General features: G+C 39.7%; 1 long non-coding RNA gene across 1 annotated transcript; it reads right to left on the bottom strand.

The window, feature by feature from the left end:
- Positions 1-137: 137 nt before the first annotated feature.
- LOC135449659 (uncharacterized) lies at positions 138-26812 on the bottom strand. The gene is made up of 4 exons (XR_010440809.1): positions 26619-26812; positions 15704-15787; positions 11557-11629; positions 138-705 (listed from the first exon to the last, which is right to left on the bottom strand). It is a non-coding gene; the product is annotated as an uncharacterized LOC135449659 (long non-coding RNA).
- Between the last annotated feature and the right edge of the window lie 1148 nt (positions 26813-27960).

Raw genomic sequence — 27960 nt, 5'->3', positions numbered from 1 at the left:
GCCTTTCACACATAAAAGAAAATGTGTAAGATGTGATAGACAGAAACCTAAGTGCTGCATGCACAGGAGAGCTGCCCTAGTTCCCACAGCTGAGCGCCTCCAGGGAATACCACTGGAGTATTAGAGCTGGTATTTTACAAAGAGCACTCTGCAGTTTGTGGGTCAGAAGGGATTTTGAGTCTGAATTTTCCTCCTTTAGCAAGGAAAAATACTTTTTTTTTGGTGCAACATGGCTGTTGGAATAAAAGACACCACTTTTCAAATTAAAAAATACAATAAGATATGAGCAAGAAATGTACTATTATGAGTGAGAAATGTACGACTATGAAATGTACAAACATGAAATGTACAACTCGTATAAAGTTTGTGTTTCTGGCAATAAGCAGTTCAGTATCTTTGATCTGGTGATCGGCAGCAGGGCCATGTCCCACACTCAGGGTTTGACCCAGGGGTGTTGGAAGCATTGAAAGGGGAAGCTCTGAAAAGCTTCCAATCAGAAAAGTGAAATCCAGGGTTACATCCCGTGTTTTCGTAACTCTCTTTGTATAAGGAGCAGATCACAGAAGCAAAGTCCCAATAAAATGCTGCAGCCCACATCTTGATCACTGTTTCCAGCGTGAGTCTGTGCAGTGAGGGGAGTCAGAGCTTGAGTCATCTTAGAAATCACATTGGAGGAGATGATTCAAGAGCTGGATTACGTGAAAACTAAACATAAGAGAGATGGAAAGTATATATCAAGTCTAAGAAAATGCAGGAAACATAAGGCCCTTAAAATTCTTACTGATGTTGAATAATTTGTTTCACTGCATTTGTGGTGTTGTTTGTGAGCTTTTTAGTAGGTAGTTTATAAAGGACCCTCAATACTGCTTACACACAACCTCCTCTAGGTGTGGAATCACAATGAATTTTTTCCCCTTCCACTCATAAAAATAGGGGATCAAAGAGGGAATTTGTTTTCAGTGTACTACAGTACACAGCAAACTCTCAACTACTGAGTGAAAAGCCAGCTTGTCTGCTTTGCTTCCTTCTATAAAAGATGAAATATAGTACATTTAAAACCTAACATGGAGCTTTTGGCTTGTTTTTCCATTCTACACTTTTACACTGGTATATTTTTTGCTTGCAAAAGAGTTTTTTCTGTCATATAAGTAATACCAAAATCAGAAGAAAAGCCTCAATGGCTTTGTTGTAATTTTGTGCAGTCTCTAGAGTCTGATTTTAGTATAATTTATGAGAAAACTGCTTAGGCTATTCTTTAGACTGTTTTGGAAAGTATAGTAAATAAATACAGTGGTTTAGTTAAACATAGTAATTTTGTGTAATAATGAAAGAATGTTTCTTGTGTGATTGTAGAGCAATTTTCCCATTTTTCTAACCTTGAAAAAATTTTTGGCTGATTGTAAAATAAATCGAGAGATAATTTCGTCACTCATTTGGAAAGGATCCTGAATTAGTCTAATGGGAATTGCAGCTTAGCAAGATCTTTTTACACTTGTATAAATCCTCAGGCTTAGTAGTAAAATCTCATTTCAGTATTGAAAGCTTGATGGTGATGTTGTGTTGCCATGGAATCAAGCAAATGGGAAAAATTTTGGAATGCCCTGAAGGAACAGACTTTCAGAGCTGCATGTGCTCCAAAAAGCCCAAATACCGCTGGGTTTTCACTTCCAGAAAAGGGAGATTCTCTCCTGCTTCTATTGAAGCCAATGGGAGGCTTGCCACTGATCTCAGTAGGAGCAGGAGCATGCCTGAGTTTTGCAATCCATCTTTTTAAAGTCCTTAAACTGAAGTGTTTGCCGTGCCAATGAGTCCGGGGAGGTGATTTGCATATGATGGCAAATGAGCAGAACCCTGGCTTTGTGTGAATAAGCTGCTGACCACATTCGTGCATAGCAGCCTGCAGAGGAGAAAGAGCTGGCAGGACTCTTTTTTTTATAAAATAATGATTAGTCCTTCCTATGTTTAAATTCCTCATGAAGCTTCCAGCAGAGTTCAACAAAGTACCTGTTTGCTGGACAATTCTGTGCAGAGGAGGAGGGAGCAGGGACAAGGGGACTTCTCTTTACATCGGCTCTGCCCTGGCTCTGTTCTCTGAGCTCATTCCCAGCGATTCCCATGATGTCACTTTTAGTAATGGAGACATGTTTACAAAAGAGTACACAGCATCCTCTTTAAAAAGAAACTTTCAACTTGGGGAGCATTACAAAAGTTAGGAAACCAAAAACTGTGTGAGGAGGGAGTAAAGGATCCAGACAAAGGTTCTTTGTTTGCAGTGACCGAACTTGACCTCACATGACTATGAACAATAATGAATATGCAGTTTGGCAGTGGCACAACTCAGTGTCAGCACTATTGCCTTTGGTATACAATATATTAAGAGCATCTGAGAGTGGCAAGTGGCCACAAAATGGGCTGATAAGATTGTATGTAAAAATGCTTTGGGTATACTTAATATCTTCTTTCAAGACAAATGATTTTTTCTTTTCTATTTCATCCCCCTTATCTTGAGAACAAATACAAAATTCATTAGGAGTACAGTGTCTCTCTCCTATGAAATATATTGTGTGTCTGTAATTTTGAAAAGATAAGGGCATTTTAGCCCAAGCTGCTCCTAGCTTTTCCCTTGAACTTGTTACTCACATTAGTACAAAAAAGGCTTTTGTTCTAACAGAAAGATCCAGTATAATTAACTGGGTTAAAACCAGGACAACTAACTTTTACACTTCCAAACTTAGCACCATTTTTCTGTCAAGAAATTACACACATACTTGCATTTTGTACAAATTCTAACTATCCAAAGGGATTTGGCAGTATTTTAAATTTAGCAATGAGAAATGGCAGAATTTGGAACAAGATTCTCCCATACTCATGCCTTGAGCAATTATCTGCCATAACAATGCAGGCTTCCCCCTGCCTGCTATGAGCAAGGGGGATGTATTATAAGGGTGGTTGCACTTTTTCACTTTTGTTTCTTGAGGGTATTTACAAAGCTGACATTCTATCCAAGAACTCATTTTATGTAAAAAACAACAGATGAAGCAACTAATTTACTGCATATAGGCCCTGAGTACTGTTAGATATTCTGAATTATTATGCACTTGTAAATCATTAAAAATTGATGTGTGTAGGGGACTCTGGTGTTTAAAGGATACATTGCATTTGCAGGTACTTCAAGTTTCACTAATAACTTTATTGTTAAGCCAAATAAACTTATACTTGTTGTCAGTTTCTCTGCAAAAAGCAAAGACTTTCTTCTCATCTAGCTCCCTCTCCAGGAATCCAGAACTGCTTTCTACCCTTCCAAAAAAGAAAGCAAGGAATATAATAGAAAACAGAGAAATCTAAGAGCTAAGGGCAGTAAGGGCCATTTCAAAAAAAATGGCATTTAATAGAAAAATCATAAAATCATGATCTAATCAAATTTGCAGTGGCTTTTCCTTGAGGCACAGAACAGTGAATTTTTCTAGAATAGCACAACCCCTAATTAATATGAGGTTCTAGGCAAGTGTTTCATCAGTATCTCCAAAGGAGGCACTTTTCACTGCTCGGCTTTGCTCTATTGTGCAGCTGTTGGCTTTAGAAGGACTTGTCACATCTTGTAATATACTGTAGATACTGGAAGCTGGGATCACAGACAGCTCTTTCAACAACAGTGCACAAGAGGCTTTGCAACAGACTGTGTGACCCAGGTGTTGAATTACATTATATCCCACCCCTCCCCTCATTTTCAGGTATTTGGGACCTTAATCAAGGCACTGCTGGGGGGACCCTTGGAAGAGTCTTAATCCCTTTGCAGTGAAAGACACTGATGGTTGGGAAATTTTCACCGAATTTTGGGGACATCTTCTGAAACAACCTGGGAGAGTTATGAAAGTGTCTGGGCATCATTTCTGCTCTGATGCAATGGTCCTGATGCAGTTTGCCATATATTCCACTGCAGGCTTTTCACTCCCGATCCCTTATGTGATTATCTCATATAGATGAACAGAGAGACACCTACAAAGGGCAACACTCCCTGCTCCCCAGTTTATCCAAGCAAACAAAATGGATTTGCTGATTTTGGCTTTGCAAAAAGCACAAAGGAACTAAAAATCCCTATAGATGTCTAGATATATTTCCTTTGTGTCAGTTTCACTAAAAAATAGAAGGTCTCCAGGCTTTAGTTTACCACAGATATACATAACTGATTTTATGTAACAGAAATTTTATCTATGAACACAGTCAACAAAAAGTAAACTATAAATGTTGTCTCAGCACAACAAAATTAACTGAGAACCCTGACAAAAAGCAGATTTTTGCTTCTGGCCTTCTCTCTGCACTAATCTGGCTACACCAGTCGTTACATTCCAATTCTGACACTCAAGTCATGTTGAGCAATTTTCCCACAGTGTGTTTTCCAAACAAAGGCATTTTTCCCACTCCCACTTATGTGTCTATTGCATCTGGGAACTGCAGAAAAATGTCCTTAAGTCCTAAGATCCAGCCAACCATTGAACTTGTATTACAATGATAGATTTCAAAAACTGTGGGTGATCATTTGACCAAAACTATACCAACTGACCCAGCAAAAGTATACTTTTTCAGTTACTAAATTACAGATATTCAACTCATATAATGATAAAATCTTACACAGTTTTTTTTTCACTGTTTGAAGCATAACCTAATACTTTCCTAAGTACCTTATACCTTCATGAGAACAGAAATCTTTTCATTTGTATACCCTAAACTCTTAAATTGCCTAGTTATTTCAGGATATTCACCTGAAGTGACAGAGGCCTTGAAAAGGTTATAATCTCTTTCTAGATGATGATGTTTTTGCAGGTCCTGTCTTTCCCCTTTATAAAACAACAGAACATATTACTAACTTGGTATTTCACACATGGCCAGCCATTGCTTCAGGAAACTTGCATGGGTCACAGCATGACAGGCTGGATGCATAAAGCTGCTTGTGGGCTAAGTCACCCCACAGCTCTTTCAGATTTAGGATAATGGAGGATCATACATGCTGACTTTATTCTTACTACACTTTCCCCTTTCATTATTTCCACAGGATGAATAAAGCAAGAGTGGTTTCTGGAGGGTTCTGGTTTATTTTACCTTTACCTACAAAGAGAGACTAAATATTTCCAGAAGCAAAGTACCCCAGGCTGTAGGACAGGGACAATCTGAGCCAGGTCTTTTGAGGGAGAGAAGTGACTGTTGCCTTTGTAATCAACTTCATGTCATCAAATTAACCTGAGGTACAAGCGAGGATTATATCAGATTTTGGCTTTAAAAGCCCTGTCTTTCAGAGACACAAAGTTACAAAGAAAAAACATGTCATCCACCATAAAAAAAAATTGAGCAAATGTAAGCACCTGTTTATCAGCATAATTTACTGAAAGCGTCACAGTATTTCAGGTAAACTAGAATTGCTGTTAACAAGCAATAGAACTCAGGCTGAAAGGCAAGAAGAGGAGCCCCCTGAAGCCACAGTGCCTTATTTCTTCTGAGGAAAAACATTAGCAGACTGCAGATAACCACCTCTGCCTTTTGTGACGGAACTTTTTAATTAATGTTATGGATTGACTAGACTGGTCCAATAGAATTATAGAATCTTAAGGGTTAGGAAGGAACCTTAAAGGTTTTCTAGTCCCAAGCCCCCCTACCATGGGCAGGGACCTGTCCCAGTAGACCAAATTGCTCAAGGCCTTATCCAACCTGGCCTTGAACTCTTCCAGGACTGGGGCATCCACAACCTCCCTTAGCATCCTGTTCCAGTATCTCACCACTCTCCCAGTGAAGAACATTTTCCTAATATCTAACCAAAGTTTCCCCTCTTTCAGTTTGTAAATATCATAATTATAAAAATAATTAGTAATAAATGTTATATTTATATTATGAAATACAAAAAGTAATGAGCAGACCAGTGCACTTTGAATGTGCATTCAGAAATCTGCTTTAGTGGTCAAAATATATTGGGCGTGCATTTGCCTATGGCTCTGTCTTGCAAAAAGTATTCTTCTCATCCTGAGCTGCAGTGTCTCTGAGATTAAACTGAGCTTCCCCAATTAAGCTCAGTTGTGTTTCCCCACCAGCTTTTTTCACAAAAGAACTTCCTGTGCATTTTCACCTGTGACAATTGCTCAGATATATTTTTGTGAATAGTTAGTGTTTAGTATATATTATATGACATGTGCTTAGAATATGCTAATTAAGTTAATACATAAAAAAATACTTGGGAAGCACCAGCCAGATCAGAAACTGGAGAAGGCTCCTGTGCACTGAGCAAGTTATTTCTGGAACAGCCTTCCAAAAGAGGTATGTTGCAAATATCAGCCCCAAGTCCAGCCTACACTGTGGCATCATCTGACATTTTTGACCATTCCTCATTCAGTTTCAGCTTTTCTGGTAGATCATTAGTATGTATGGACCAGGAGGTACCATCAGCAATCCTACCCAGTATGATGAAACATGAAGCAAAATTTCATAGCTTGTTTACCCAAGCAATACCTGCTACTAAAAATAACTTGGTTACTATATTTTAACTCATACTTCAAGGACTGGCATAGATACCTTATCTGCTTCTGATCAGCCCTCAAAATAAGAGCCAAAATATTTTGAAATAATATTTATTTTCTAATCTAGGCATTTTTAAATCTTGTAAAAAGGCAGATGTGGAGAAAAAGTCATCCATGTCTGTCCTTAGAATATTTGGAAGCAGAACAATGCACAGTTAAAGAGTCTGCCATTTTGCAGCTTTATGGTCAGTAACATGATCCACTGTGTCTTTGCTTCTCTGCTTTTTTCTATTCCTCTGGGGACCCTATGTAGATGTTTCCTGACCATAGGAAACATGGTCAGGATATCCCTGTGATATCCCTATAGTCAGTTAATGTTCAGAATTTTAAGAGGACCACACTAGAAAATATATCCTGGTGGAGCCCTCCAGTGAAGAAGTGCCTTAAATGTAACTTGTGTTTGCTATGGGAATTCAAATGAATCATTTAGAAAGGTGTTAAATTAAGGATAGAGAAGGAAGGGAGGTAATGTTATAGCTAAAACATTTTAAATTCCAACTGTGTCTACAGTCCTTCTGATTTAAACTTTCATTTTTGCTAAACTGAGATTTCTTTTCTCATCTACATTTTCTTCAATTTCTTACATTTTACACTTCATTCTCTATTTAGTGCAGTGTCCAAGATATCTTTATACTTTTTTCCTCAGTACAGATCCTGACTTAGCCTAATTAAAATTAAATACAAGAAAAAGGGCTAAAACAGTAAACTTAGTATATGAAAAAAAACCCACCAAACCCTTTTTTGGATGTTGTATGAATGTTGTATGTTGTCTGATCTCTTCTCTATCTACATGTTTGTATTTCAGCTTGTGTAGTCTGAGATCCTTGGGGTAAAATTATGGCAAAAGCCAATAGCAAATGTCCCCCTTGACCAGGAAAGCTGCATCACAGTGGTGTGTGGTACAAATGTCACAAAACTTATATACTCTATTACAGGACAACCACAGGCACTTTGTGAGCCCTGCTTGAGCTCAAACTCCACACTTCTGTATTAACGTAACTTCCACAGGGAGCATTAATTAATGTGAAATTAATTCAGCCGAGAGTAACCTCTGAAAGCAGGCTGACACTATCAGCTGTGGCTTGTGCAGGACACCTGAGGGAGCTGCAATCTATGCATCCTTACGTAACAGCATTAAGGAGCAGTTACACAACTTAATGCAAACACCACCGGCAGATGAAAATCCATGGCACACACAGGATCTTGAGTAATCATCAAAGCAGTGCCAGAAAGTAAATTCTACCTGCAGAAAACAGGGGTTTGTGTTAAATCCATTTCCTGGGATGCTCTGTAGTTCTGTTGCTGGTGGCCTTAATAGTCTGCCACAAAGTGGATTTTCATTGGGAAGTTTTTATCGTTCAAAACCTGCCAGTGTTTGTTAATACAAACTTTGAGCAATGCTGCCAGAAAATGTGTGTGCAATTCAACTCATATCTTTACTGATTGCAATAATAAACTTTTGGTCTAAAACAAACAGTTCATTAGCAAACAGATACTTCTGTGCACTGAGGTTACTTGGGCCTCTCTCCTCCTGTCATCCCATTTTTCACTCACTGTGCAGACACTTAAGAGTTTGATGTCTGAGTGTGTCTTCATTATGCCAGGGCACTGCAACTTTTTCAGATTTAGTACAGGGGTAGAACATACTGCACTTTTTAATGCACAAAATTTATTAATGTCCTTTAATTAAAACTGTTAATTCAGGCAATACTTTAATCTCAGAGGTTAATTTAGGTTGCAGGGTATGCCTAAAGTCAGGCAGTTATGGCTATCCACACCTCTATTCTAAACTCAAGAAATGGTATCTGTTGTCTTTGCACTACTTTCAGAATATTTTCTAAAGTTGATCTGATTTCTTGATAAATATGTTTCATTTTTAATTAAAGGAGCATTCCAAGCCCCACTTTAGATACTTCACAGTGCAGAAGTTGAAGTGCTATACAAAGTATTATATGGGACAGACTCTGTTCCCTTTTACATCAATAGAGATTGGGATTACTCCAGATTTCCACTGGTATAACAAAGTAGATTTTTTTCCTCAGCCAAGAAGAACATGGATGGCAAGACATAACTGTGGTTAGAAATTCTATTTGAAAGATGAGTAGTTCATCACAGTTTAACTAGGTGACATCTTTAGAAAACCCTCAAGTATTTAAAACACCATCAGGCCTCAGATAAGACACAGGTGGTGTTTTTAGTCTATGGGATTGCTTCCTTGACTGATGTGTTCATAATGGATAAAGAGGTGACATTTTTGAATCAAATATATTTAAACAGCAATAAAATAATAATACTGGATAACTAAGGCTGACAGGGCTGGACAGCACTAAGGGGGATAGGAGAGCTGAAAGAAGTTTGAGGTTTATCTTTTTCACAGCCTGATAAAAATCCACCCATCCAACTTTTCTTCTAACCCACCAGTTTATTTGCCCTGTTGACTATCCTATTTTAGTATTCCATCTCTCCAAACACAAGCACTTGGAAATGCTGAAATAAATACATTCAGTCCCTGAAAAGCCTACCCAACAAAGCCCAAAGACCAGGTTTAAGAAGACCTGTGGCTTTCTTGTTCTCTTTTTCCATTTTATTCCCACCTCTCAAGAAAACACACCATTCCTTTGGGATTTTTTGGTTAAAACATGCTGGTGGCAAAATATATCCCTCTCATCAGGGAGGTGTGCAGTGATCTGGAGAGGGGAAATGATGCACCTGAAAGAGAATTCCTCATCAGCCATCACACTGGAACAGCTGCAGTGGCAGTGGGAGGGTGTGAGGAGTAACTGAGGGAGGGGCAGGAGCTGTGCAGAGTAGCAGAGCCTTTAGAAGCAGTGTCTGAGCTGTGCTCAAGCACTCACATCCCATTGCTTGTGAGGAGTAGCACTGTTTCCTGTTATTGAAGGAGAGCACAAACATGGGGGAGGAAAAGCCCCAGAATGAAAAGAGACTTCATGGAGAATGATGTCAAATTGTGACTTTTAAAAGTTCATCTTTTACATGATTATCCTGGTTGGGCTTTAATTTTGTTTTCTGGGAGCAAAAAAAGGAAAACAGCTTAAATACTGATAACATATTTTTCTCTCATTTAAATTCCCAGTTTAAAAATAAATAAATAAAACCAGTTTGTTTTCATGCCAACAATTCAATTTATCAGAATATATTTGTATTAATTTCCTAATTAAAATTGTATTGCATTTGTCAGAGCCCTTTAGGCAACAGTAATGTCAATGGGATTAATCACCAAAGCATTCTTTTCTTGATCAAGGTGTTTTCCTGAAGTATTGCTACAAGGTACATCCAATTCAGCCATGCTTGAGAACACTGTAATTGTGTTTGACAGGAACATCATTCTTTCTTTAATGAAATAGGTTTCCAAAGTGGTTTCTACCACCTACAGTTTGGAAACCAGTGTGCTGCCACATAGGATGGCTTCTTTCCTTGCCTACTATTGGCAAACTGCCATTTTATCTCTATATGCTCAGTTAGACCTCTGCTTACAAACTACAGGATCTATTAGTACCGAAAAAATCTGGGAAATGTGATGAAGCATTTATGTATCATCTTCTCACCTTCATATCTTAATTTTTTAAGTGTTCTTTGTACTGGTTATTCCAGAATTATTTACAACATCCTAATTATATTGTTTTAACTGACAGATACATTCCACAGAGTTATTTTTAATCAGGGATTTCTCATGTTCAATTAAAAAATAGTAAAGAAGGAACACATAAAAAGATAACTGCAAAACAGGCAGTGATTCAGAAAAAAATAAGGCTGCTCTGCTTCACATATCTCTCCATTTTAAGACACCTGAGAAACATTTATTTTCTCATTTATTTTCTGCACGTATCCTGAGCACTGTATGGAACCTCTCACTGTATTTTCTTTTATGCAAAAAATATAACAAAATAACCAGTGCATTACCATGGCCTGCCAATCCAGCCACATATGTATGTGGTCATGAGAAAGAACATACATAAAATCTGCCTGGATAAAGAATGATTCATCCATAGAGAGGAGGTACCCAGGAGAGGTGCCAGGGATGATCTCTGTCCTCTGCTATTTTATCTGTCTTGCCGAGGCAGTTACAGCTCCCATGACTGTGATACCAGAATATATAAGGGCATACAGCTGTTCTTACAACACGCAAATGGGATGGACAGATAACATGGGTTATCCTGGGTCAGGAGCTTGGAGAAGATCATTGCACAAGCTTCACATGCTCTTGGTGGGTAGAAGGTGTTTATTGACCATTCCTATATAAATCATCACCTAACCTAATTCCCAAAGTATCCAATTGTTTCTCAAGCATTCATGCTAAAATAGTCAAGAGGTCCCATCGTGGAATGGGACTGGACATGAACCAACAGCTGAAATGACTTGCAGCAACTTCTTTCAGTGCACAACAACTGCTCTTCCACTATGATTGTCAAGATAAATATATTCCATAACAAGGCTTCTAAATGTCCATTCCAGTCAATCATTTTAATCACAGAGTGCTGAGTAAGACTGTATTTCCCCTATTGTCCATGTGGTCATAAAATTCTAATTAGATGTTGTTAAGCTACTCATGCCTCTAGGTTTTCACAGTTTGATTATCAGATCATGCTTTAAGGCAACATTATACCTGAAACTGATTTGGAAGCAAAACATCCCTGTTTACATACATGAAGAAGCCATCCCCAAACTATAAATATATGAATATGATCTTGTTAATTTACTGAAGCCAGCAGTGACATTTCTACATGGGACACTGGCATGGTACCATCTACTCTGTGTGATGTAAGTTGAGTTTGATGACTGATGTCACCTGGTAGCTTCTCCTGTAGAGGTACCCATTGCTGCTGGGCTGAGTAACACAGTAGCCCATAAATTCTATACAGGTGCTTTACCACAGGTGAAGGAAAAATGTTCTTTATAAATTTTTTTTATTTTTCCCAGTCAGAAATTTTTGGTGTTTTTATACTTATCTTTATCTGTAAAATGGCAGAATACTTACCAGCCTGGTAGGATGTTGGGTAGGATAATTAGCTGTTATTTTGAGATGCTCTTAGACTGATGAATGTTAAGTCCTGCAAGAGAGAGAAGTATGTGATCCACTGACACTTGATTAACACACACCTATGTCATCACCTCTGCAGCCCTTACAGCAAGAAACAAGCAAGGCTGGATTGCTCAATTAATAACAGGTTTGATAACACCTGTCAATGAAAAGTAATGTGTCCCATATGTTGACATGTTTTCCATTAAAACACCTCTTTTTACAGTCCCATCTGAGCATTTTTCATCCAGTTCCATCTTTCTAACTCAGTGGATTACTATATTGCCAGTCTTTTGGAAGCTGGGCTAGATGGCCTCTGTGGGTCCCTTCCAACCTGAACTATTCTCTAATGCCAGTTCAAGTTCATGCTCAATAAGCTTAGGCAGCATTAATTTGTTTCAGACTTCATGATAATGCTTTTAAAAAAATTTCACTAAGACAACTTATATCTTTTTATTCTTGATTCTAAAGCCACAAGGGTATGTTGTAGCTACCTAGACAAAATCCTCATGACAGAAAACCTGAAAGCAATAAAGGTACCAAGGAAAAAGCATGCAAGAACAAATGCCATGAAGTTCCAGAGCACCAAATGTGCCAAAGACAAATTCTGCAGCAGGACCATTGCAGCAATATAGTGAAGGATGTTTTCATCATGTATTTAATACATTTTAACTTTTACTGGCGACAATTCAAGGTTAATGAAAATCAGAGGGGTTGTACTGGAATGGATTTCAACAATGTTAGAGAGTTTCATACAATGCACCCACTCAGGCGACTTTGGAAAGCTTCCACCTTTCATATCTTCATGCTGAAATATCTTGGCTATTTCACTGTAACCAATATGAGCTTTAAGACTAATTTAATGCATTAACCTTAATATGGTGCAGTTAGATGTAGAAGCCAACCAAATCAAAAGTGTTTTAAACAGTTTTTACTAGTATCTTGCACTAGAGCTGGTTGGATATTTTTGCATGAAAGAATGAATGGAATTATTGCATAAAGTTAATCTTTATGGGGAACTGTTCTTGTTAATCATCTCTCATTTAAATCTAAAAATAAGAGCAATTTTGTCCCAATCACTTGCTGAAAAATGAAAATGAAAATTTCAGCTCAGAAATTCTGCAACAGTTATGGAGAAAGAGGATGAGCTCACAGTTCAATAGCAATAGCTTGATATCAACAATATCATTGTGTTTCAGGAGAGATGCAGTCCAAAGGCAGCATCCTACCTTCATTCTCCTCTCCATGCCAGGATCTTTGTCATATGCTCTGCAACATCTGCCCTGGTATAATGCAATTTGGTTTTGTCTGAGATAGGAGTCCATGCATCTAAATGCATCTCCCAAGGTCTCTGCAGTAATATTTCTGAATAGAAAAGATTTTCAGTTTTCTCTCTTTGAAATCTGTGGACAAGTCTGTGATCACAGACAAACTTTTCTCTGTTCTCTTTACATGGACATCATTGTACACACACAGAGCAAAATTTCCAATAAGTTTGGACATGCAGGACAGTTTGAGGCAGAAAAGCACAAATATATTATATTAGTTAATACAAATTAAAGTCCTGACCCTCAAATGCTTGAGCTGAATGGTTCCCTCTCAGGAGAGGAATTTCAGTGATGCTGAAGAGGCCTGTGACATATGCGTTACTCACAGGAGCCATGGTGCAAGGCTGGAAATCCACTTCCAGCTCATTATGCATGTGTGGTTTCAGCTGTCCTAATTGCAGGCTCACACAGACACACAGAGTTTGGCTTTCCAGCAGAGGGGGTAACAAAAACCTACAGCCACTCAGCACCAGTGCAACACAATGTACTGCAGCAGGCACCTCTCCACAGCAACTGGGATGAGCTGGTGGCTGCTGCTGTGTCATACCTCAAACCAGCACTTTCCATGGAGAGGAAAAAAGGCAGAATGAAAGCTATGAGGAGTTCTCACATTCTTACATCAGCATGCCTTAGTGTTCATAACATGCCTTTGAAATTTCCATTTCAACCCCTGGATATTCATTTTGGAAAGAATAATTTGAATTGCCATTGAAAATGCAATGGCAATAAAAGACAAGATAAGAGGATAAACACAGCTCACTCTGAATCAGAAGATTAATTATTTAGTCTTCTTAAATTTATCCCTACAAGAAATTAGATAATTACATATTACCTAGGAAAATCCAGTTGCTGATATATCTAGTAGATACTCAGATGAGTGAAAACACATGGTGCTAATCAAGTGGGAAAGTCTGAAATAGCAACACAGAAAACCATTGTGGGTTCTTAATGCAGAGGAGTTAACCATATGGGGCAGTACTGCATACCTTGTGACCACAATTGTAGCCCCAGCTGTAGCCTGAGAGGAGCTGTGTTTCTGCCTCCCTGGGCATCTGTGAGACCTGCAAGGTCTGCAAGGTAGCAGGTGGTGCTCTGGTACAGTCAGAAGGGTGATAATTTGGAGTTTTTTTTAAAAAGCATTATTAGCACAAAACTGGAGTGGACTTAGAGGTCTCAATCATATTAATGATTTGCCACACCTTGCTCTTTCATCTGCTTTGTCTGTGCCTCTTACAGCCTAGAAAAATTGTCCTAAGTCCTGCTAATATTGAGGAGTTACTGAGAAGATGAGGAAAACTTGAACTGGACTGAAGGACCGACACACTGCATGAGCTTCACCCAGGTAAGCCTAGATGTTTGTATCTGTCTCTCACATTAGGAAGAAACATTCATTTCTAGGGCACAGACCTTCTGATCCCAGAGCAAATGCCTCAAGCATCCACGTGCATCATTCATAACAGGCTTTGAAGACCCAGTTTCTCTGCACTGAACATAAAATTTAAGTTGACTATTCCAAACATAGACAAACCATTGACTTCTAATCATGCCAAACCCCATCCCAGCTGACCACCCTGACAGTCTGGTATTGGAGCAAATCAAGGAAGAGTTTGCCTAGATGCACAGGAGTGATAGGAAACCCTGAGATGTTTGTAGTTACCCAGTGCTACAGCTCAAGGAAGTCAAAGCCTGGACTTTGAAATATAAACAACTTCAGAGTGACCATCAAAGGCTTTAACCAGCTCAAATCTCTGCCAGCAGAGCCTTGCAGCTCATCTTCCCTGCAGGGTTGCTTCTGTACTTGGAGAAGACATTAATCCTCCCAATGAGGATATCCAAGGCTCTCACTGTGATGGAGTTAATTATAGGTAACCTGCTGATGTACAATTAAATATGCTCACCAGCACAATTTGTGGGGTGCATGGTATGCTTTGCTATGCCAAGTAAAAGGATCTGACAGTGGACAGGAATAAATACCAGCTTGTACTGCAGGAGATTAGTGATCTGAAGCACCTGCTGTGTGACAGAGACACACAGTTAAAGATGCCAGTTCAAACAAAGTCCTTTAAACAAGGAGGTTTTGTCATGCAGTGTTAGGAAGTACAATTCTTCCTTCATCAAAATTAAGGAGTAATTTCTGAATATTTGCTTTTTACTAGATACCAGAGGAGGAGTGAGCAGAACTGCTAATCCACCCAGTGTGCTACAAATATTGTAAGAAGAGACAATTCTCCTGGTAAGAGGACTGAAAGCTAAAAATATAAGGCAGAAGCTGAAGGGCAGCCAAAAGCACAGGGTGATATTCCATGTCTGTGGTCACACAGCTGGCCTGTGCCCAGGGCCTCTAGAGATTGTAGGGGAAAAAGTGTTGCATGGAATGATGTCTCTCACTGTCCTAAATTAACATGAAGCCAAAGTTCACCATCAGTGCAAGGGCACAGCTGGCAGAATCTGCTGCTGAATGACTGATCCCATCACCACCAATGGAACCAGCAGTGGGAGTGGATTTGGAGCAGTCTCCAGTGGGATCAGAAAGCTGTTTTACAGAAACCATTGCAGAAATCAGGAGAGATCCAAGGAAAAGCACCAGTCCTTCCTGAACTGGACACACAGATCTGGAAAGGGGCTTTGTACTACCCCAAAGTTCCCCAATTTCTTGCAGGCTGAACACAAGGAGATGTAAAAAACAGAAATATGTTCTAGGTAATATGACAGAGTCTTTCTGTCTTCCATACCTTACAAGACTTAACCAATACAAAAACCAATACAAACAAACCTACCTTAGCTGAAGAACCTTGATGGGAAAGTCAAGGGGAAGTTATGTCCTCCCAAAAGTTTCTGGAAGAGTCAAAGATACCCAGAGGCTGAAAATACATGAGAGACCCTCAGTGAGCACTGTGAGTTTCAGAAAAAAGTCCAAAATATTTTGTTCAAGTAATTTCTTCAAAGTTAGGATCAAAAATGAAGCAGCCAAATGAAAAAGAAAACAAACAAAACCCCAAAAAACCCAAAACATCAAAGTACTATGAATAGAATATGAAAAATCCAAGGAAACTGCACAATGTATGTGATTCCCTGTGCAGGCTAGCACCTGGCCTGTACGTACTTGAACATACCAAGATTTATTCCTATCCATGGACTACACAATGTATTTATGTTTGCAATTGATGTATTGCACAATGTAATGAATAGCAAAGTAATAACAGAGAATAAGTCAGTTTCCTTGGCACCAGGTTCTGGGTAGCACTAATCTGCAAATAGCACATGACTCATAAGCAATTCCCTTTCATATGCCAATTTAAAGGGAATTATATAGAAATTTATATTCTGCCCATACACACATCTACATCCTGTTCAGATAACCAGTTTATACAGGTGTTGGCTGCGATGTGTACGGTCTACTAACCTGAGTCCTGATTATTAACCAAAAACAGTTACCAGAGAAGGATGAGCATGGCGTAAGTGAAATCCTATCTTTAGGCCATTACATCTAAGAAAAACTGTCATCACATTAAAGCAGACTATAACCTTTTGGTGAATTAGCAGCTACCTGTTTTACATGTGGGAGAGAATTAATTTTTTCCAAAAAGTAGGTAGCAGGCAATTTATTTTGGAAGGGCTGAATGCCCTCAGTGTTAAGATCCTAGGACTTTAGCTACCACTGTGGGCTGTTTCAAGAACAGCACAAGACATTCCAACACATCACAGGAGGATTCCTGGCCTCCATGGCATTCAATCAAGAAATGTCTCTGTTCCAAGCCTTGCTTTTCATTACTCTTTGTAAGAACAGGGAGTAGAAATTTAGCACAGGAGAGGCAGGTGGTGGATGCAACACACTTCCAGACACTGCCTAGTTAATTACAGCTATGGAATCATACTCAATTGTAGTATGAGCCAAATAGATTCCAGGTTTTTTTAATTACTTGTTGCTATATTAATGTTACTTCTATATTGGTTAGAAAAGCTGTGACTCAGAAAAGAGCCACCACAAGAATGACAAGTATTTCAAACTGCAAAGAAATGCACTGGTGTTTCCTGATGCAGATCCACCAAGTGGTAAGGTGGTGAAAATAAAAGGGAATCTTAGAGCAGATAAAAGAATATTCTATTTAACTCATGCATGTTATTAAATACCTATTAAGACATGAGTAGCAGAGAATCTTATGGGGCGGGGGGGAAAATTGCTGAAGTCAGATCTGCTGTGCCAGTGGTTCAGAAAGGCCAGACCCTTCTAAGCTGGGAACTGGAGTGAGTAAATCCCCTCTGCCTCTGCATGGCTGATTCCTGTATCCCAGGTGAGTGCTCAGCTAAGGGTGTATCACACTCACAGCTCAACACACACACACCAGGCTGCACCTCTGCCTCTGCTCAGGACAGCGTGCCTGCACAGCCATGCACACACTGAAGAAGTGCCTGAACCCCCTCTCTGGTCTGCCCTAAGAGCAGATCCCCCCCTGCTTTGTGCTTACTTGGCTTCCCATCTTATTTGGTTTTTTCTCATTTCTTTTGCCTTTCAGTGTTTTTCAAAATCAAATGAATGCTATGCAAGAGCTGTGTCAGTGCAATGCCTACCCGGCAGGGTCAGGAAGATGGCAAAAGCCATCAGCCTTACAAGGATGAGGGAGAAGGGCAAACAAGAGCAGTTATGTCAGACACTTTCAGAAGCACAGACAAGGCAGGGTCAGAGAGACCAGAACAGTTGAAATCACTCAGGTCCTATCCTGAGCACTGCAGTAAGGCTCAAAAAATACTCTTGTAAATCGTTCTGAATCTCAGGAGACTAAAAAAGCTTTAAATTTTCCCTTGCATTGCGTAAGAAAAGGATTTTCACCTGAGAAGCAGATATAAAAGACCACAAAAGTCTTCTGTCTGTATCTCCTAAAGGTATCTCTCATTTTAGGGCAGAAATAAAAGCAGGATGCAGAGGCTGAGTATTTTTCCGATCCCTATCAGCTGCTCGTTAGCTATTTAGAAACTCATTAACTTCCAAAAGAGACCTTGGCCCTAATTAATGCCTGGGCTGATCAGCCTGCCCCTTCCTCCTTTACCTCTGCCTCTCAGAGCCTTCTATAATGATTAAAGGAAGCTACACTTCTTTTGTATAATTTTAAAAATGGCATTTTTTGAGCTGTCAGGATCTGCACAAAACTGTTGAATTCAGTTCTGTCTTGGAGCTTACCAGACCACTCTAGAATTCTCCAGCTTGCCTTGGCTAGTCCTTCATGCACACCTGTATCACTCTTAAATCCTTCACTAAACCAGGCTCTGCAATTTCCTTTCCTTGGCCTTTCCTGCAACAGAATCTGTTTAAACTGTGATTGAAGTCCCGCCAAGGCCATTCAATCAACTATACTGTTGGTGCTGATCCTGCAGTCTTTTTGACACTATCAATAAGAGGGAAATGAATAAAAAATGGATTAATTCCATCTTCCAAAATTGTAATATATTCTGCATGTAGATATGCACCCTCCATCACAGTGACAAAAAGAACTTTTCAATATAATAGAAAAAGAAGAGAACTCTTCATTTTAATTTCTGTCTAAATAGATGCAGTTACACTCTCAATTTCAATAAGTATGAGCACTAAAAGATAAACTGGAAAAAAATAAAAGTTAGAAAAATTAAAACTGCAAATCACAAACACAGTCTTACTTGGGGTCTTATGCAGTTTAATGTCTCTGGCCAATACATGCAAATTATTTTTTATTTCTTGAATTTCTTCCAGTTTCTTAGAAATATATTTCACACTCATCATGTCTGCAGAAGAAAGTAAAGGCTGCCATGCCCTGGAACTGGTCATTTTGGATGGCTGACATGGGGTGCTCTGCTGCACAGCCACAGGTGCACTCACAGTCCTCTTCCCAGGTAACTGTGATCGTCCTTATTCACCAAAATTAGAGGAAGCAATGCCCTTGCACATGGGCTATCAAAATAGTGAGTACAAGGGCTATAAAGTAGTAATACTACCCTAACAACTCTCTAATTAATATAATTAATGTAAATGTTACCTAAAGGCTCTTATCTTATTGTAGCTATGCCCACAGTGTTACAGGAAGGCAAACTGAAGCTATCGTAATTCATTAGCATAATTATATATTAATGATAACCCTAAATTTCTTTTTCCAAAACAATGTTTGGAAAACATCATCACTACAGCAACAGGAATTCCAGCAAGAGTGAGGATAGTAAACTCCTGAAGGGTATCCTACTAGTAGCAATTAAATTGTATTAAATTAAATTGCAATCAAAAGATTTGTCAGCCTGGTAAACATAATAAAATATTTCAACAGAACAGGATGCCATTCCACACAAAGAATTTCTTAACATTATATCTAAGTGAGCCATGAAGCTAGGAGTCCACTTAAAATAACAGTCAGTGACCTGTTAAAAATGTTCTTGCTCTGGCATCCTTACCTTGAGTAGTCACATATTTACCAAGCTTGAGCCAAAGGTATGGTCAAACCACTGATTAAATATTTCCTGAATTCTACTGCTGTTTTCCTTAGGATTCCATATACGTGTTTACCCTGGCCACATTTGCCTATTTTCTTCTTTACATTCTCATATAAAAATTTCCAATTTTGTATTCACTTTGTATTAACCAGTCCTTTGTATTTAAACACAATTTTATGCACACACTCAGGCATTTTCAATTTCTTAAAGACCAATCTTTAAAAAGGAACACACTAAATAAGTGTGTTTTCCCTAAGTAAAAATTTTAGTCTATATTACTCTTGGGAGAAAAGGTTTCTGCTTCAGAGAATTCTGTGACAGAGAAAACTTTCCCAAACAAGAAGTGCTTTCCCAAACAAGAAGATTTTTAAGCACAACTGATCAAATACCAGACCTTCAATCCTGGAGAGCACTGCAATATTTCCACATTCATTCTCTATAGAATTTGGTTCAAAAATGGAAATAATGAATTCTATGGAAATATATCTATATCCTAAAGATATACTTTCCTGATGGGATGGAACATTATCTCCTTACCAGTTTTCAGTTTTAAGTAACTTAATGGCAACAGACCCTTTTCAGAGTGAACACTGCTTTTCCAAATGGCCCTCTCTGCCAGGATTCTCAGGGAATAACTCTAAGCTGCCCTGAGCAGTGCTGGAGGCTCCTGTACTTGCAGGATAAAGACCAGTCTGAAGAATACATGGTGGCCTCAGCAGCCTTGTTGTAAAGTGTCACTTCAGACAAAGTAGAGTCACTGGGAAAAGTACTTGGTGAAAGATAGGAGTTAATTTTTAAAAGGCTTTAGTGCATGACACTCAAAATTCAATAGATCTATTTGGCAAATATAGAGGAAGACACTTTTCCAGTGCTAATAATAGTTGAGAAAAGTCCATCAGTTTTGCAATCCTGAAAATAACTAGATTTAGATTCCTAACTAACTTTTTTTAAAAATATGAGTTAGTCATCTAAAATCTCTTAGATCAATTTTTAAAAGGTATTTAGGTGCCAAGCTCCCCAGACCTAAGATATTTGCTCATAAACAGGAAGTCTTGCAGAGAAGATCACATAATTTAAAATTTTAAAAAAGCATACTTGCCAAGCAGAAAACTCACAATTCTCAAGCACTTAAATAAATCATCAGCATGATTGATCTCAGTGACCTTTAATCCCAATGGCTCTTTTCCCAAGCCATCCAGGACACCCTGTCCAGTATGTTACATCTAAAAGATAATATCCATGAGATGGCTATATACAGCATTTAGATACAAATACCAGGGCTTGTCCCTTCACCTGAGCTACACTGCCCACTAGTCAGGATGCCCCCAACTTTGGCATGGACAGGCAAATAAGAGATAAGAGAACCAGAGGAACTGCCCCTTCTGCGTGCAAAATGAGAGGAAAGGGCAGTCCTCACCTCAGGGAAGGCAGGGGCAGTTCCCTTTGCATGGTGAGCTGCAGAATCCTCCCTGAGGAAGGCAGAGAAATGAAATATCAAGGTACAATTTCCCTCTTCATGCTTTGAGCTCCTGGGGCCAGGCTGCACCTGGCCTCCTCACTTCACTTCAAGAGAGCCTGGTTAGACTGAGACTAAAGGGTCCAGGCTGGCTGTGACTGTGCAGCAAAGCAGGAAGACAAGAGCCTTTCTTTCCATCTCTTTGGATAGGCATGATTAAAATAGCTTTAAAAAGTGCAAACCCAGGGATGTATAACCTGAGACCACAGCAGCAGCCTGCTGCCAAGGAATCATGTTAGCTGACCACCACTGTCTGCCCAACACCAGCTCCTGCCTGCAGAGCCATTTCTGGCCAATGTCATACTGCTGGTGAGAGGAGCAGAGGTGAAAAGCCAGCAGGAAACCACCATGGAAACCCTGCACAAAGCAAAGGACTGTTGGAAGGAAAGATTTACAACCAAAATTTCACACACAAGCATATTTAAGTAGCATGGGCAAAGTCATGAAATGGAGGAGATTGATGGAGCAGCAGTGTTTGCTGAGCTGAGTGGAAGGGGTAGTGCACAGAGAGGTGGTGGGACAGGAAACATGGAAAGGGGTGGGAAGGTGAGAATACCAGAAGGTGACATTACATAGTAACTAACACCTTCAGACATTGTGAGTTTAGTGGCTTATTGGGCAGATCATAAGGGTTGCAATCACATGGGGAAAATGAAGACTGGGAAGTGGAGAAATGAACTGGTACAGGAATTGACAAAGCTGACTGAAAGGCTGGGGAGCTCAGCTGAGTTGGCTCCTGACAAGAGGTGCAGAAGGAAAGAAATATACAGCATTTGTTGTCCTAGAGAGGAGCATCTTTCCAAACTACTTGTTACGAGCCACAAGATTAAGGCTTGCAAGAGAAGCTAAAAAGGTCTGGATGATTGAACTTATTTCATTCAAATCTGCTATTCCTGAGTGATCTAAGCTTTGATCTATTCTATTTTTACTTATCTGTTAATAAATTATCTACAATATTTGTTAACGAATATATTGACAAAGATACAAGAAAAATATTTTACTTGCTTGCCATATTGAAATAGCAATACTAAATAATAATTATTATAGACAATGAAAATAATCAGAACAGGCCAAGGAAGGGTCCAAAAGATGGGCACCATTCAGAGGAGGGTGAGACGTCTTCACCAGATTTCATGAGTCACTTTGCCTTTCTGTGCCACATGTGTCTGTTTATAGTACATCACTAACACCATCTCCTGGCCAGTTGCTGTCTGGACTAAAATCTTTATGAAGGTCTCAGGGAGCCTGAAATGAATGGCATTGCAAACATAGAAAATACCATTGTTGCCATATCTTCTCTACAGTCATATCCACTGATTTCACCTACACCCAAATAATACCATACCCACCCCCAGAATTAGATGTAGAGAGAGGGCATTCCAACTACATTCTTTTTTCCCAAAGGATTTCCGGGAGGATGTATCCGAATACTCTCAAATCAGCTTACATTTTCAGAACTGACTATTGATTGATGTATTTAGGTACATTTTGTTTTGGAGCCCACTGAGAAAAAAACAAAACTGATAATAAGAAAAAGCTGTGAAAACAGATCCTTTCCTAGTATTTCAAGTTCAGCACTTTAAGCCTTACACACTTTTTGAAGCATCAATAATGTATCTTACAGCCTATTGCTATAAAAGATTCAGTATTCCCTGCTCTTCTTATTCTCTCCCTTTTTTTTTTTTTTTTTTTAAGATATCAAGACCATCCAGAGACGCAAAGAGTAACTCTTCAACTTCATGTGCTTTTGGTATATCCAAGCAGTCAGCAGTTTGAGGTCTATTTACTGAATTTATCCAGATATTTTCAAGGATTTAAAACAAGGATTTGACATTTTCTTGATCTTTCAAAATCTTACATATCTGTAGATGCCCAGTATACATGTAAGGGCACTACCTTGGAGATTGTTTAGGGTTTATTGCTCCTATGTATCAATTGGGCCAGACAACTTTCATTTCAAAATCACTTCAGAAATGACTCACAGCTCAAGGAGCTTTGGCTTTCAAGATCATATTTCCAGAAAATAAATAATCAGAATCAGTAACTTGAATTTTTATATTTAAATAAAATTAATTCAGGAACATAAGGTCAACTTCTAATTTTAGCTAATCTTAGAATAAACAAACAACAGCAGAGCTTCCTGCGTCATTAACAGCATAATCAATCTGGAGTCTTGAGCACAGTCTGTCCTGGAGGATTGAGTACTTGGAGCCGTGGTGGGTTATGGAGGAGAACAACTCTATGAATCCCTTGGAAGGTAATCACATTATTGTATTCCTGAGGGATTTTCATAAAAGGGAACTACAGTGTCATACTTTCTGGAATAGCTTGTAGGAAATACTACATGAATGCCAGTGGTATCATAATTTCAAGCATTTTTATGACCACAATGCTCTGTTCAGCCAGCTTTGATCGAAATGATGGTTTGCTGCAGACTGAGTATTTCCTCCAATTACATTACTGGAAGCTACACCAGAAGGGAGAAACTGTCATTTTAAGAGCTAGCAAATAGTACTTTTGCCCAGGATGGTTGAATTGATTTTGAATGATCAATACAACACCAGCTACAGCTCAGCAGAAGAAAACACAAAGGTGTCAGCTTTCTCAAACCTATCAGAGGGAGCCCATGAAAATCTCTGAAGAAATGTACATGGACCACAGCCACCTCTTGCATTTGGTGTTTAAGTGAATTCTACAAGAAGTAATTAAAATTAATAATAATATAAACATTTAATAATAATTAAAATTAATGATCCAGCCAATTTAAAAAGTAAGATCTGGATTTTGTTTGGCATTGGTTGAGTCATAATGCAACAAAGAAATGAAAACTCAACTGAGTGCCTGAAACTTTTAGATCAATTGCTCTGCTCCATTCCACTTCATGAAGCTGTTACATTTCTCTGCTACTGTGAAACACGGTGAATGGAAAGAACCATTTCAGTGGATGTCATCAATAGTGTGTTGGTGCAATTTGAAGAAAACAATACCCTTTAACTGATCTGAAAATTGATCTGTTATCTGTGGGAAGTCTCAGAATGTGACCTTTTTGGAGGCTGAATGCTAAAGAATGTGTCTTGACTAAGTGAGAAGCTTTGTTTATGGCAAACCCACTGAGACACTCAACTGGTAATCAAGTCACCAAATCATTGTCAAAAAGCCATAAAGGCCAGTGGAAATGGTAAACTGACAAGCGAGGGGGAGTTTACTACTTAAGGTGGCAAAAGAGCCTCTGACATGTGAGTCCTCTGTTCCAGAAGACATGACCTGGCACTCCAAACAATCATTCCAGCTTCCCAAAAAGCTTTTCTCATTCACAGACAAACCCATCCAGAGTTTGCTTGGACACTTCCTGCTCCAAGCTGCTTATTCTTTCAGTGGCAAAGGAAAAGTAAGAGCAGGATGGGCAGCTCAAGAGCCCTACACTGAGCTTTGCCATTCTGTGGCTCAGTTCCATTATCTGCAAAGCAGAGATAATAGTACTAAGATTGTGATAAGCATTATTATGATCAGTTTACAAGCACAGCACCAGCTAATTAATGCAGCTAAGTTTGATACATGTAGCTCTCAGTGCCACATAACTCTTTACAACAAACAGATCCCTTTCACGGCAAAAGAGACTGTCTCCAAGGATGATGCTATCAGACTGCCAAAACTCACAAACTTTCAAAAATGAGGACAACACTGGTATAATGGATACAGTGTGCTGAGAAAAGTAGGTCTAAGATTGAACTAGCAGGATTATGTAGCTTGGGAAACCAAAACTGTGATTTTAATCAGCAGCTGCCACTGATAGAAGTGCAAAGGTTTGTGTTGGATTTGAGACTGCAGCACTACAGATACTGAAAGCTTATTTCATAGGGAAAACAAATGGATCTTAACTCTTCAAAGGATATGAATTTATGGAGAACATTTCAAGAACATGATTTTTACCAGTCGTTCATGTGTGCATTCCTATCTGGATCCCACAAAGCAGGTTTATAAGTCAGCTGGATTAGACCATGGAGAACTAAGGAAGCTGGAGAACTGCTCTGTAGCTCAGGTAAGAGTAGAGGGGTTAAAGAGGGAGCAGGAGCACTCCAGGCTCCCAGGGCAATACAGATTGCAAGTCTGAGGAAAGGTTTCCGGGCTTGGGAATGGGAGGCCTTCCAAGCTTCAAGGCAATCAAGTCCTTTACTGTAATTCAGCATTCCTCCTGCTTCTGAAATTTCTTTATCAGTTTGCCCCTTCATTTGTCTTTCTTTTGTTTTTTTCTTCCTTAACCATATTTTTTAAATGAGCAGCATACATTTAGGATCAGTTTCTGAGCAATCAGCGGAATTGGCACTGAGGGACCCCAGAGGATAAATTTGCCTTTAGTATACTTTTTATGTGTCACTGCACTGCCGTCCTGTTTTTGTCAGGTTTTCTGTAGCAAAGCATGCAGGCTGAGTGAGCAGCATTATTTATGGTCAGCACACATGGCCAGGAATGAGGCAGAAGATCAGACATCTGCTGGGGTGACATATCCCAACCCAAACGGGGAAACAGCATATTTCAGCACCCTTCCCAGCACCAGTGGGATAATGCCCAGAAAAGAGAGCATTACTGAACCAAGAAGAGATGGTCACTGTGTCAGAGCCAGCTGCCAAACTGAGAAGATTAAACTAATGAATGACACAAAGAGTTCATTCTTGCTTTGTTCTCACCTTCCTCTTAAAATCCTCCCCCACACTGAGGTGAGATCCTCACCCAAGTGCCAAGAGATCAAGACCTGTTGTTGAGATAAGAAGAACTAAAAGGTTTACAAGGTGTTGTACAGGATGGCATGATTGAGATCCAAAAAAGCACTTAGGTACCTCAGAAGCCATTCAGGCCACATTCAGGTGATTACAGAATGCTATTCCACAGCAGTAACCAGCCATTACAAAATACTTAATCCCTGTGTTCTCAGCAGAAAATCCCTGCAGTTCTGCTCTGACAGGTGCCAGATTGGACAGCAGCTCTGGACACAGTGGAGCCCAGCAGCCACAGCCACACCCTCTTCAAAGAACAGCTGGAGCAGACTGGTGGTCAGAGCCCTCGCCCAGGATTACAGGAGACCCAATTCTTGCTTGTTGAGATCAAAGCTATCTTTCCCCCGAAGTGCTCCAGCTTCTGCCTGGAAGCTGTCCTTGGGCACCCAGTGAGTAATTGGAGGGTGCTGGAGCAGGCTCAGGCATGTGTGCTGCTGACTTTGCAGGGCTGCTCAGGCTCCCAGGGCGAGCAAAAATGAATGCCAAGCCAAGCAGAGCAGTGTGTCTGGCTGGTCTCCACTGAGCTGCCCACACACAGACATCCAGTGTCATTTAAGATGTCCTGACTATCCTTGGCTTCCAGTTCCTGCTCCAAAAGTGCCTGAGTGTCCCAGAGGTCCTGTGTCACAGGATATCTTGGGCACCTTGCAGATGTCTGTGCAGGTATCTTGGCCACCTTACAGCACTTGCTAATGCAATACATGCCTCGTTTAGACAAATTAATTAAGTACATGGCAAGTTTAGGCATCCCAACTAGAGGCAGTCCAAGGACTGAGGTCTCACATGACTGGTGTTAGTCACCAGTTCTGGTCTCGCATGACCTGTTCTACATGTCTCATACACTCATTAAATCAAGCACCACATCTTTATTAAATCAACCTCCAAAGTCTTATCCTTCATAACTAGCTAGATCCAAGACATCCCCTAAAAAATCACAACAAATAAAGCACTTACCCACACAAAGGCTTCGAGGAAACTCAGCTGCAAACTGATGTTCTGTTCCAACAGCAGCAAACTGCAAAATAGGCAGGATTTTGCTGGAGAAGCATCCAAAGAACATTAAATGTGCTGGCAAAGCTAAACAGCAATAGAATCAGGCATTCAAATGAACATGAAATATGATTATTGACTTCAGCCACAATTTTGTGTTCAGCAAGATTTGCTGATGTAAATATCTGTTTTGAATAGCAGATTTATCAAGGCTTCTTCAGCTGAGAGACTGTCCTCTCTCACACCCTCTCTCACAGGAGTGCCTGTACCAGCAGCAGCACTGTCTCACCAAGCTCATGGCTGCAGGTGATTGCTGAAAAACTATGATTCAGTGTTGCGTAGTTACACAACTAACACATGAGTAAGTCAAGAGCAGAAGGCTGTCTCTTCCAGTGGTCTGAACATCCATCTCTGTTTTTTATGTAGCTCCTCCACCATGACAGTTTCCTCTGATTTCCCCTTCTTCTGATAGGTCTTGTGCCAGTTACTGAAGAATATCAGCTACTTGGAGACTTGGAGTGCAGGAGATCTGTGTGTCCCAAGCTCTCTGTACGTACATGCATTGTGCTATAATCTGCTCACAAGCCTTAAACATTCACAGAATAGAACTGTAGAATCACTTAGGTTGGAAAAAGATCTTGAAGTCCAACTGTCCTAAATGCCAAGAGCACCACTAGCCATGTCCTGTAGTGCCACATCTTCATGTACCTCCAGGGATGGTGACTCAGTCATGTGCTGAAGTGAGTGACCAGCCACGTGCCATGAGTAATAAACTACAGGAAAGGTATTTACACTGTAAAAGGCAAAACAATCCTAAATCCCTAAGGTATTTATGACTTGAGGGAACAAGTCTACACAGCTCAGCTCAATCAGGCTTCAGGAAAATTTGATTGTACCAACAGAGTGCTGCACTTTCAAGGGGATCCACTCACTCCGATCAGGCCAAATGTAAATACAGCTGCTATGCCTCCAGACCCAGCATGGATGTCTCTATGCCTGTGGGATAAATACACCTCTTATCTCAGACAAAACTGAATATGCCAGGTTTTGGTGTGTGGAAACATTATCATTTTTACATTGCAGCCTCTAGATGTGTGTCTGCTGAGCTGCCTTCCCCAGGGACCAGCTGCCTGTCTCCATTATCCCGTAAGTCCTTCCATATAGCTGAGGGACTCTTCAGGTTTATTGTTTTGTCCAAAACCAGTGAAAACTGGATGTTGCTATATCCCTTGCAGGTTCAAACAGCAGAACCTCATTTGCTTCATGTAAGAGCCAGACAGTTGATACTCACACAGCTTTCCATCAC

This window comes from Zonotrichia leucophrys, chromosome 6, assembly GCF_028769735.1.
Source record: "Zonotrichia leucophrys gambelii isolate GWCS_2022_RI chromosome 6, RI_Zleu_2.0, whole genome shotgun sequence".
In the NCBI taxonomy this organism is placed as follows: domain Eukaryota; kingdom Metazoa; phylum Chordata; class Aves; order Passeriformes; family Passerellidae; genus Zonotrichia; species Zonotrichia leucophrys.
The sequence above is the reverse complement of the archived record's forward strand: the minus strand, read 5'-3'. Positions and strand labels throughout refer to the sequence as shown.